The sequence below is a fragment of the Alexandromys fortis genome, unplaced genomic scaffold (assembly GCF_014885135.2).
Source record: "Alexandromys fortis isolate MF-2015 unplaced genomic scaffold, M_Fortis_MF-2015_v1.1 scaffold_20, whole genome shotgun sequence".
Classification (NCBI taxonomy): Eukaryota; Metazoa; Chordata; class Mammalia; order Rodentia; family Cricetidae; genus Alexandromys; species Alexandromys fortis.
Window position 1 is genome coordinate 3992297 of NW_026067903.1, and position 11777 is coordinate 4004073.

Below are 11777 nucleotides of genomic sequence, written 5' to 3' on the forward strand. Positions count from 1 at the left end.
TTTTTTTTTTTTTTTTTTTTTTTTTTTTTTTTTTTTTTTTTTGCCAGTCAAATTTGGGTCTATCCTAGGTCTTTGAACTATCCAGCTCTGGATCCTGGCCCTCTGGGCACTATCAGGGATGGGCTTCCTTTCCTGGCATGGATCTCAAGTTGGACCAGTCATTGGTTGGTCATTCCCACACATTCTGTGCTACTGCCACCCCAGCACGCCCTGCAGGCAGGACAAATTGTAGGTAGAAAGTTTTGTGGCTGGGTTAGTGCTCCAGTCCTTCCACTGGAAACATTGACTGGTTACAGAAGATGGCCGGTTCAGGCTCCTTATCCCCCATGAATCTTTGAAACGGTCACCCTCATAGATTCAAGGGAGTTTCCATTGCATTAGGTTTCTGCCTCATACCCCCAAATGCTTCCCAATTCTAGTCGTCTCTCCTAGTATTCTTTCTGCTCTTTTTTGAAGGGAAACAGGGGGCGTGGAACAGGGAAGAGGAAGGGGGGCTGGGAGAAGAAGAGGGGAACTGCAGTCAGGATGTAATGTATGAGAGAAGAAAAAATACGTACATACATAAATACATACATAAATTTTGAAAAGAAGAAGAAATAAACCATCCCCTATCATCAAAAGACCTTGGGTGCCTTAGTAAATCATAAGGCTATAGATTCAATGGTTTTCTTCTCCACTTTGTGGATGATAAGTGGGTGCTATTGGGTTTTCAAAAGCAGCTCCCCTGTGAGAAAGATGCAATAAATAAAGGACAGCTTTACTCCTAGCAATATCACCATTAAGCACGAACTTCTTCGAGGCTCAACACATGAGCCATGGAGCACTAAGATCTTCTAACAGGAGCTTCTATATTCTGGGAATAGAACATGCACTCTGAAATCAACTACTTCCTGTTTTATTTTGAGCTGGGTTCGATGGCACACACAAGCAAGCCCAGCATTTGGGAGGCAGAAGCAGGAGAATCAAGAGTTCGAGCTTGGGAGCACCGAATGCTCCACAGAACAGGGAGAAGAAGTGAGAAGGGCAGGTTTTTTTTTTTTTTTAAACAAGTCAGATGAGCCCAGCTGGCAGCTGTGTTAGCCAACGAGCGGTAATAATATTACCTGGGTTATTATTTAAATCCTAGCATAGCACAAGCAAGGAACTCAGGACCGCGAGGGGTGCACCCACACACTGAGACAATGGGGATGTTCTATGGGGAACTCACCAAGGCCAGCTGGCCTGGGTCTGAAAAAGCCTGGTTTAAAACCGGTCTCGCTGAACATAGCGGACAATGAGGACTACTGAGACCTCAAGAACAATGGCAATAGGTTTTTGATCCTACTGCACGTATTGGCTTTGTGGGAGCCTAGGCAGTTTGGATGCTCACCTTACTAGACCTGGATGGAGGTGGGTGGTCCTTGGACTTCCCACAGGGCAGGGAACCCTGATTGCTCTTTGGGCTGACGAGGGAGGGGGACTTGATTGGGGGAGGGGGAGGGAAAGGGGAGGCGACGGTGGGGAAGAGACAGAAATCTTAAATAAATAAATAGATAAATAGATAAATAAATAAATAAATAAATAAATAAATAAATAAAATCCTAGCATAGGACTTATTTTACTAATCCACAGATGTGAGCTCCCAATTTGAGTGGTGAGATGTGTGATGTACGGCCAGGAGCACCAGAGGGTCGGGTACAGTGACCGTGGCTGGAACAAGACGATGTGAAAATTGGATAATGAGAGAAGGCAGAGCACACACCCTTCCATCTCCCTCCATCTGCTGTCATTATTTCAATTTTCTCCCTTCTTGCCTTCCAATTCAGTAATACCTCCCATTATCCCATCAACATAACAAATAAGAACAGCAGCTACTGTTGGGTAAAAGGGACACAGTGAACCTCACAATGATGAAAGAGCCCCGCAGACAATGGCCCAGAAAGATAATTCCCTAGCAATCACAGAAAATTATCTTTACCGAGCAGCCCAGTGGCAAAGCCGAGAGAGGAAGGCTTATTATCAGACAGACGCAGATTCTGAGTAACCATTGGAAACGGATGGAAGGAGGCCGGGGGGGGGGGGTGATGACAGTTCCCCCCACGCACACCCAGAAGTGTGGCAGAGGATGTGCACTCTTTGGGGGATGCTCCAGGTTCAAGGGCATCAAAAAGAAGGAGCAGCAGGGGGATGCTGCAACATGCAACCTGATAGATTGGAAAACTAGGTTCAGAGTAGCCTGGTGGGGCTGGCTTCTAGCCCAGCTTGTGCCAAGTAGACATACTTGGTGATACACAGGGTGCCCATGATCTACAGATCACAACTCATGGAGCCTGAGCAGGAACAAGGAGTGTCACTCCAAGATGAGCCACTCCACCCCTGGCTTGGGAGGAAGTCCCTCTTTCCCTCTTTCCCTCTTTGGAGGAAAGGGCCTCATGGATGGAGAAGGACAGCCAATGACATGGGAGGAGAGGATCCCAAACCTAGTGATAAATCAAGAAGCAGCATGCTCTGTGGGAAACAACACAATAAGATAGAAGTGCCACGTCCCCGGACAGGAAGAGCCTTGGCAGAAGGAGCAGAAAATCAGAAGCGTGTGCAGCAGCCTGCTACTGAACCTTACCAGTGTGTGAAAGTGAGAAAGGCCACACAGGGCACCCTGTCTCATCACAGCGTAGGGTATGTAGGTTCACTGTCAGTTCCTGGAGTTATCATTCTCCAGAAACCTAGGAAAACAAACCTTAAACTATCAAATAGGCCTGAAAATATTGGCTAAGAGTAAGCTTTAGAAAGACTTTTATTTTTTTTACTCTTGCTACAGTTATTGGCCTGTACAAATTTTCTACATTGCTTTAAACCAATTTGGGGACACTTTTATAATCCTATGAATTATCTACATTTTCAAATGCAAGTAATTAAAATTATATTGTAATAAAAAATGTTGTTAAAGATTACCAAGTCTCAAAAGCTAAGAGAGAAGCAAGGACTGACTCTGTTACATCTGGTGTTCAGACTTCGGCCTCCAGAAAGGGAGATTTCTGACTTTATGTTTGCTAGCTTGTGATACTTTCTTGCAGTGCATTGAGAGACAGACTTAGAAGTTAAAAAAAAGAAAGAAGAGAAAGGGTCCTATTGTATTCATATTTTATTCTTCATTTATAGTTCTCCTCAAATGCTTCTCTGCATTTGATTGACCTGGCATCATTTTCTCCCCGCACTCAACATACCTCTTACTGCCTTTCCGGGCCATTTTGTTAGAAACTGGCTGTTTTCTGTAGCAGTAACTCTGTTATCCATAGGATCCCAATTCCTAACCCTATTACTATTTGTCTGTTATTAGATTAGTGGCTGTGTTATTTTTGTGAGTGTTCCTGCACGCTGCAGAGGACTCAATGATACCTCCCACTTACACTATCTTTTACAACTACTTTTTAAAAAAGCTAAGAAAATAAAGGAGGCAAACCATGTGTTTATACAATATTTTATAGTGACATGGTTTCCTTTCCTGGTGGCCCCCTGCTTCTTTACAGTGTGGGAAAAGTCTGACAGCAGTAAATACCTTCAGCATTGTTTATCTATAAATGCCTTTGTCTTTCCTGCATTCTTGGCTCTTAGCTTCGTTGGATACAGGACTTGGGGCTGGCGGCTGATCTTGGTTTCCTTTGAGCCCTTTAAATCCCTTATCCTACCATCTTTGGCTTCCAAGGTTTGCTGAAGAGTCAGCTGTCAATCTTACTGCGATTTCCCATTAAGAGACAAGTTCTTTCTCTCCAGCTGCTTTCGGGACTTCCTTTCCATCTCTGTTAGTTTTCAGCAGTTTTACTATGATGTGTGTATTCTCAGGTATCCTTGCGTTTATCCCACTTATAGTCCAGAGAGCTGCCTGGATTCGTACATGGAAGATTTTCATCAAATTTGGACAGATTGCTTTCTTTACCTCTTCACATGCGCGCTCTGCTCTGCTTGTTCTCTGCCCTCTGCATCTGTGATTGAATGTATGTTGGCACAATTAATGGTGGCCTGTGTTTCTCTGAGGCCTCTTTCCTTTTTTCCCTCATTTTTTTCCCCTCCATCTTCAGATGTTCTTTTCTATCAGTTCAAATCTACTGTTAAGACTCTGTTGGAAATTCTCATTTGTTTTGCTTTCCACTGCTATGATTTCTACATAGGAGGGTGTGTGTTTCCATCTTCTTACTGAATATTTATCCTTCATGCTTACTGAGAATTACAGTCCTTCACAGCCACAGGACAGTGCTTGCCATCTCTCTTACAACAGATGAAGGGATTCTAGCCCTTCTCCCCCATTCCCTCTGCTAGGGAGGTCTCTAGGCTAAGCTGGGTTAATTGAAAGAAAGGACTGCACGTCAAGCAAAAGTCCACAAAGCATATAAACACAGTGTGGTGCCTTTCAGAATTGGCTGGATGAGGCCATCTTCACTTTTGCCTTGCACTTTTTTGTCTAACACAAAGGTTGAGCTGGGTTCCCACACTTGGTCACATGCACCAGGGCACTGCTCAGAGGCCCCAGGAGGGCTTCTGTCTGGGTGAGAAAGGAGTATGGCAAGAGAGGAGCAATTCGGTCCTTCAGCCTTCTCCTACCCAAGAGCTCATGCATCATCCATCCTCAGGTGAAGCTACGTCCTGCCAGAGCCTGTACCTCACCTGGGGTTGAGAAACGAAGAATAACTAATACTCCATGTCCTGACTCAGGGGCCAGCCAAGGAGGGGATTAAGCAAGTATCCTAGTGAATTCTCAGAAGATTCCTTGAGATAAATGTTATGAACTTTGTTTTTTATCAAAGGTTATTCACAAGTTTAAAGCTTTGAAGTTGTTGTGTGTTATGGTAGAACTACAGTTTAGATTTAGGTCTTCTAATTCTCTGTGTCAGGCTGTCTCTGGATGGCATCTTCTGGCTTCCGTCCTTCATAGCAAACCCTTCACCTTGCAGTCTGTAAGAGCCATTTCCTTCACTTACTCTGGCCTCAGATTGTGTCTGTTTCATTTTTCACTTTGGCTTTTGATATAAGTCCTTAGGGTACCTCCTGACTTGTTCACTTTGGCCCAGGTTTCAATGTTTAGATGAAGGTTGGCACTGAAATTATAATTATCCAGAACATAGAAACTGTGCCACCAAGCAGCGTATCTTTAGCCCTCTCCTAATAAGACTTGGTAGGCTGTGGAGATGGAGTAGCACCCCATGAAAATGCCAGCTGCCTATGGTTCAGGTCAAGCACGTATTCCGATTCAATAACTCGAAGGCAGGACCATGTGGTAGATCCCCTCTGAGCACCAAGATGTAAGGAATCCTCCTTCCTGTTCCTGCTGGACTCTATAGCACAGGTTCTACACAATGACCTCGGGTCACGAAGAAGGAGCTGACTTAAAGATAGCCAGTATAATTAAGACAAGGACACAGTTCTGGGCTAGAGAGATGGGTCTGTGGTTAAGAGTCTACATTCCTCTTTTGGAAGAAAGACCTGAGTTTGGATCCCCACATCCACATTGGGTGCTCACAACTGCCTGTAATTCTTATTCCAGAGGACCCAACATCCTCTTAAAGCCTCCACAGGCCTCTATGCCCATATGTGCGTAAAATAAAATAAAAATAAGTAAAAAAAGAACAGTTCTGATTTCCCAGGTGCCAGTTGCTGTGACTATGATGGTTACCTCCAGAACTCATGCTGGTCTTTGTTTCACTTGTAACAGTATTAAAATCTGGGGCCTTCCAAGGTGATTAGGCTATCAAGAACCATGTCATGGTGGTGAGTGTCCTTACTCTCATGGGCTCTGTCACATAAATGCATGCTTGTCCTTCTGGCAGCACTGTGCTCTTGGACCTCTCAGCCCCCAGAACTGTAAGCTAGATAAACTTCTGGGTTTTTTTTGTTTTTTGTTTTTTTTTTTTTATAAATTACCCAACTTTAGGTATTTAATTATAGCTGCAGAAAATGTACTAAGACATAAATTGACCTTGGCAGGTACAAAGGAGCCTGGAAAGAGACTCCTAATTGGGCTGATAATTAGGCAGAAGTTAATGACAATGGATTTCTAAGTGTCAGAGTGCAGGAAAAGAAAGCCACCTGGCTGGGCGAGAAGTCAAAGGAATGGCTCTTCTCAAGGAGCAAAGAGGGGACGATGGAACCCAGCCAGCCTAGGCTGCTCCAGGAGGAGCTGGAGCTGCTCTCGAGTCTACCCACGACACCTCCCAGTCCTGTGGAAGCTCATAGTTAACCTACTACATAAGACCTCCATCATAGCCCAGAACTGACGTTGAGTATAGTAAGTTGAAGTGGGCCCTTGAGACGCCCATCATGACAAACTCACTTCCAGGTGCTGACCCGCAACTCTATCCTGATGATATAAAAATGGAGGAGTCACCCTGCTAGTCCCTGCTGTGCTCATGAGGTACAATCTAACTTGCTGCCTACCCTCCACCCCTTAATCTGATGATACCCAAACAGGGTATCACCTTGGCTACCCTAAAAATGACACCCCTTCTATCAGGCCCTTTATACTTTACAGATCATACTGCATCTACAGTTTCTTTAGATCCTGATAACAACCCTGGATATTGAGTAGAGTATTGTCATTGTCCCTCCATCAATGTCTCTAGTCACACAGCAGCAGGCACGCTCATGACTGGGCCCATGCTTCTGGTGCTATCTAGGGGTACAAGAAAATGGGTTTGATTTTGATGCCAGTTAAAGAAGGGACAGGAAAGAAGTGTTACTGGAAATTCTGGGGGAGTCTCAATGGAGCCACCATAGCATACCTAGGAAGTCAGGCTCCACTCTTGGGGTACTCAGTTTTGATAACAAAAGAATTACGAATGGACACAAACAGAAGCTTGAGGACAAAGAATAGACTCATAACAAGGCCTGGGCATGATTTATTAGAGTCTACAAGGAAATCCTTAGGGCAGGCAAGCTGTGACTCTCAGAGTTGCCTGGGAGGGAAGAAGAGAAGAAGGAAGGAAGCCATTGATGTTTGAGAGGGGGCGGCAGGGGAGGCCAGCATAACCAGGTGTCCACATGGCAGGGAGGGGGGGCTTGAAAAAGAGTGAGGAAGGGCAAATTAAGAAACATAAAAGAATTCTCGGGCTTTGGACGGCATCAGAGAAAGGAGGAAGAGAAGAAAAGAGAAATTAAGAAAAGCAGGAAACCCATAGCTGCTCTTAGGGACTACACAATGGCCCTTCCCAAGAGTAAGGGTTGGGGGTAGGGCGTGGGGTGTGGGGCTTGAGGTGTGCATGGGGCGTGGAAAGGACTCTTGGGAGAAAAAGAACATTGTAAGGTGAGCTGACCCTCTGAAAAGTGTCTGAGTCAGGTCCCTGACTTTACCCCGCTGGATTAACCCTTAAAGGACAAGACAAGCAAGTGATTCTCAACCTTTTTGAGGGTCACTTATCAGATATCCTGCATATTGGATACTTACGTTATGATTCAAAACAGTAGTAAAATTTCAGTTATGACATAGCAATGAAATAATTTTATGTGTGGGGCTCACCACAACATGAGGAACTGCATTAAAGGGGCGCAGCATTAGGAAGGGTGAGAACACTGCTCTAGAGGTAGATTTTATTCTTTACATTTCTGTTTTAGTCCGGTAGGCATCAAAGAAGGATTTTTCAGACCTCCTCTTGACAGCTTGATCTTTTTCCATATGCTAATTTTAACTCTTTAACCAAGGCTTCCCAAACCTAACCCTCCAGTCTATCCTATTCCTCACTTTGTCAGTCAAATAAATGCTCACAGCTCCACCCCAAACACCTGCCACACTAGAGGAAAAACCAAATTTCTTTTTTATTTTTATTTTATTTTTATTGTTTTTATTGAGCTATATATTTTTTTCTCTCCTCCCCTCCTTTCTTCTCCCCTCCCCTTTTACCCTCCTACTCTCTCGGATCCCCATGCTCCCAATTTACTCAGGAGATCTTGTCTTTTTCCACTTCCCATGCAGATTAGATCCATGTATGTTTCTCTTAGGGTCCTCTTTGTCATCTAGGTTCTCTGGGATTGTGAATTGTAGGCTGCTTTTTTTTTTTTTGCTTTATTTCTATTTCTAAAAGCCACTTATGAGTGAGTACATATAATATTTGTCTTTCTGGGTCTGGGTTACCTCACTTAATATGATGTTTTCTAGATCTATCCATTTGCCCGCAAATTTCAAGATATCATTTTTTTCATGCTGTGTAGCACTCCATTGTGTAAATGTACCACATTTTCCTTATCTATTCCTTGGTCAAGGGACATTTAGGTTGTTTCCATGTTTTGGCTATGACAAACAATGCTGCTATGAACATAGTTGAGCACATATCCTTGTGGTATGATGGAACAACCTTTGAATATATACCCAAGAGTGGTATTGCTGGGTCTTGAGGAAGCTTGTTTCTTAATTTTCTGAGAAATCGCCATACTGAAATTTAAAGTGGCTGTACTAGTTTGCACTCCTACCAGCGATGCAGGAGTGGTCCCTTTGCCCCACATCCTCTCCAGCATAAGTTGTCATCAGTGTTTTTGATCTTAAAACCCAGATTTCCTATAGCAGCTACAGAGCTGGATATTATCTGGACCTCCCCAGCTCTCTTTCCTTCCCCTGGCCATGTGAATTTAATAATTAATACATTGGCAAAACATTGTGTTAACACATCTTTTATATTTTTAATTCTTCTTTTTAAATTTTTCATTCTGTGTATCTGTGTGTGGATATTTGTAGGTAAGTACAAATACCTGTGGGAGCCAGAAGAGGATGACAAAGTTACAAATGACTACGAGCCAGCCAGTGTGGGCACTAGGAACCAACCTCAGGTCCTCTGCCAGAGTAACAAGTTCTCTTCAACACTAAGCCATCTGTCCAACTGCCCTAGTTTAGGGTTTCCATCAAGAGTTCATTGTTACCTTTCTTTCTGAAAATTATGAAACATAACTTTATAAAATAAAGGCCATGCCAACTAATGCCAACCTTCTCGACATTATATGAATCCCTAGGAGTAAATTCTGTGTTATTGTTTTCCGGTTTCCCACAAAAGTGCTCATCCCAACAGGCATGATACTATCATGCTCATAGGACATCCGAGGGCTCAGGGAAGGCTGGCGGGTCTGTCTGCCATCAGGTGTAGCAGCGGAACAGGAGACCACGGACAGCAGCTGGAAGCCCAATCCGGCGACTCAGAAGACAGCAACCGTGCACGTCCGCTGTTTTATTTTTGACAGTTTATAAAGCGTGGGTTTAACTAAAGCTTTCTAGCATTAGAAGTGGGAAGAATTTTAAAGATGCTCCTCGCCAGTCCACTAACTGTGGGCTCCAGGAGGAGGCCCAACTTTACACAGGCTGGCAGCTAGCCAATCACTCCTAGATCGGCGCAGCCGTAACTGATGGCAGTGGGCAAAGTCATAAAGCCAGCGCAGCTGCTTGGCAAAGATCCAGCAAAGCTGGATGACCAAGCCACATAATGGCCGCTGTGTCCCTTTTGGTTTTGATCTCCATTGGGGAGGAGGAGGCTTTTAATATTCGTACAACCTGGTGATATTGGATTATTAGGTGTACTGGGTGGTTTTCTGTGTCAGCGTGACATAAGCTAGAGTCATCAGAGAAAGCCTTGGCTGAGGAAATGACTCTTTGAGTTCCAGCTGTAAAGCATTTTCACATTTAGTAATCAACCTCCTCGCCTACTCCTTGCTTCCTCTCTGGAACCTGTCAACCACAGCCGTGGCTACCCCCCCCCCCCGCAATATGTATCTTTTACCTCTGCTTTAATGTTTTCACGTTGATCCGACTCATTTTTACGCGACTCATTTTTACGTCTTTTACACGTCCGCACCTGGCTCTGATACTGGCTAAACACCAAAATAACTTGCCAAAATTTGTAGCAGCTGCTGTAATTAATGCGTGTTTGAAATATAATCCAACGAAGTGTTTCTTAGCATCTCCAGTTTTATTCCCAGCAGGATGGGAAATATCATACCTAATTAAATGCAGTGGGTTGACGTTTCCGTCATCCTGGCCTGCCGGAGCTACAGTCAGCCAGCTACCCTGTGAAAACCGCTCTCATAGATTCAGGCGTCATCTACAGTGAAGGACTGGTTTTCAAGATGCTCTTAAGATTATATTAGAAGTCCCAAGTAAATTATAAAAAGGAAGCACTCATAGGAATGTTTTCATAAGAGGAACATGCCATGCCAAAGCTAATGAGGGAGCGAGAACATTCCGATTGGATCACCATACCATTCTTACTATGACTTCAGTAACTGCAGAGGACCAAGTCATGGGCATGGGATTAATGGTTGAGATCCAAGACCCCAGGAGCCTGCCTGCTTGGATGCAGTTCTCAGCACCAGCCTTTAACAGGGCTCTCAAGGGAGGTGCCTTGATTTCCTCAGTTTTACTTTTATCGTAAAATATGTATTTGATTTTTTGGTACTGTAACAAAATACCGGAGAGAAACAGTGTAGAGAAAGAAAGATTAATTTTGGCTCCTAGCTTTAGAGCAGTGATTCTTAACCTGTGGGTCACAACCCATGGGAACGGACCAAATGACGCATTCACAGGGGTCACCTAAGACCACCAGAAAACACAGATATTTACATTATAATTAATAACAGTAGCAAGATCCAGTTATGAAGTAGCAACAAAAGTACTTTTATTGTTGGGGTCACCACAATTTAACTGTATTAAAGGGTCATAGTATTAGGAAGGTTGAGAACCACTCTTACCTCAAGGAAGCCAGGAAGAAGGAAAACAGAAGGGGTCAAAGGCAGACGTACACTTCCAAGTCACTTTCCCAGTGCCCACTGTTAGTGATTTGGCTTGTAATAAAAAGACACCCTGACAGAGCAACTTAAAGAAAGGGTTTTCTGACTCACAGTTTCAGTGTATAGTTCTTCATGGTGGGCAATTCTTGTGGTGGTTTGAATAGGAATGGACCCCTTAGGCCGCATATTTGAATGGCTAGTCACCAGGGGGAGGTACTATTTGAAAGGACTAGAAAGATTAGGAGGTGTGGTCTTATTGGAGGAAGTGTTGTAGGGGTGGACTTTGAGGTTTCAGAAGCTCATGCCAGGCCTAGTCTCTCTCTCTCTCTCTCTCTCTCTCTCTCTCTCTCTCTCTCTCTCTCTCTCTCTCTCTCTCTCTCTCTCTCTCTCTGTGTGTGTGTGTGTGTTTGTATCTCCCTGCTGCCTGTGGATCAGGATGTAGAACTCTCAGCTCCTTCTCCAGCACCACGTCTGCCTGCATGCTGCCGTGCTCCCTGCCATGATAACAACAGGCTAAACCTCTGAAATGACAAGCAAGTCCCTAATTAAATGGTTTTTTGTTTTATTTTATAGAAGAGTTCCCTTGGTCATGGCATCTCCTCACAGCAACAGAACAGTGACTAGCACAGAAGTTGGTATCAGGAGTGGGGTATTGCTGTGACAGACCCGACCATGCGAATTTTTTGTCAGCTTGACACAAGCTGGAGTCATCAGAGAGGAGGGAGCCTCAGTTGAGAAAATGCACCTCATAAGATGAGGCTGTCTTAGGGCATCTTCTTAGTAAGTGATTGACCAGGGAAGGTTCAGCTCGATGTGGACGGGGTCAGCCCTGAGACAGTGGTACTGGGGTCTATAAAAAAGCAGGCTGAGAAAGCCATGGGGAGCAAGACAGTAAGCAGCACCCGGCCATGGCCTCTGCCTCGGCTCCAGTCTCCTGTTGGTTTCCTGGCCATCTTGAGCTCCTGCCCTGACTGTTTCTGATGATAAACCCGTTATAAGGAACTGTGAGTGACACAGACCCTTTCCTTCCCGTGCTGCTTTTGGCCATG